This window comes from Cynara cardunculus, assembly GCF_001531365.2.
Source record: "Cynara cardunculus var. scolymus isolate 2C chromosome LG 10, CcrdV1, whole genome shotgun sequence".
NCBI classification, from domain to species: domain Eukaryota; kingdom Viridiplantae; phylum Streptophyta; class Magnoliopsida; order Asterales; family Asteraceae; genus Cynara; species Cynara cardunculus.
Window position 1 is genome coordinate 15621996 of NC_037537.1, and position 1145 is coordinate 15623140.

Here is a 1145-nt window from a genome sequence, read left to right on the forward strand (position 1 = left end):
TCACCTCCATACCCCTACGATTGCACGTAAGCCCATGAAAATGGTTAGGGTAAGCCATATTCCAATGAAACCAATTGCTTTGTATAGACCAAATAGTGATCCAGTGGTCACAATGGATACTAGGATCTAACAGAAAAAAAAGAATAGAAGTCGACATAAGTTTAATATAGACAAAAGTAGTGTTGTTCTTGGGTAAAGAGTAAAGACCAACCATGGAGTAAGCAGAATAAGCAAAATCAGATCCCCCAAAGTTAACTCCATCAAATACGAATGCTATTGAATTGATTGGTTGTGTACCCGCTACAAACTGATTACGGAAATCAAACGAAATAGTTACGATCACGAAATTAAGAAAAAGAAACTAAGATTCACAATTAGACAAAGGCGGATGAATACCGGGACACCTATGCTTATCATTTGCTTAACGTTTATGTCTTTTGTGAAAACGCCCGAACCAAATTGTAGACCAAGTCCGACAAGAAAAGCGACTCCTAGACCCATTACGAACCCCAACTGCATATAGCTTTATATGGTCAAGATCATAGTTGACTACCACAAGTTTGTAGGACACTTTCATAAATAACGTTCTATAAGATAGCTAATGCGACACTTTATATTAAAAACATCCTTAAAATCTTGTTAATTTAGGAAGGTACCTGCAATACTCGAGATGCAGCTGCTGTACCCTTGTCATAGTTCTTTTCAGCAAATGCTGAAGCAATTATGGCCTAAATAGTCCGAGCAAGTTCGATGGCATCAGTAAGAGAAAAGGGGTGCTTCAAATAGACAAACGTACAGAAAACAAATAACTTTTGCCTGTCCAGCAACAGCCAAACCATCGGAAAGAAGCGAAGATGTCAACTAAACCTGTAAGCAAATTTGGAATGCAGCCATTGGCATTGCGCCTAACCTTGCAGCCAACGATGCTGAAAGTGTCACAGGGATTGTTGCTGCTATTACCTTAAACAACAATAGGAGGCCTGTGGACAACACAAATATGTTAGATGGCTACACCTGATTCAATTCATTTGTGAATATATATATATATACTGTTAGAATAAGAGAAAGAGAGGGCCAAAAGATTGCCGTTTGTATTGAATGAATATTGTTGGAACGTTACAAGAAAAGGAGAAAACCTAAGCTAC

General features: G+C 38.3%; 1 pseudogene; it reads right to left on the bottom strand.

The window, feature by feature from the left end:
• Window positions 1-1145, bottom strand: part of LOC112520290 — a 14020-nt pseudogene continuing 12875 nt past the window's right edge.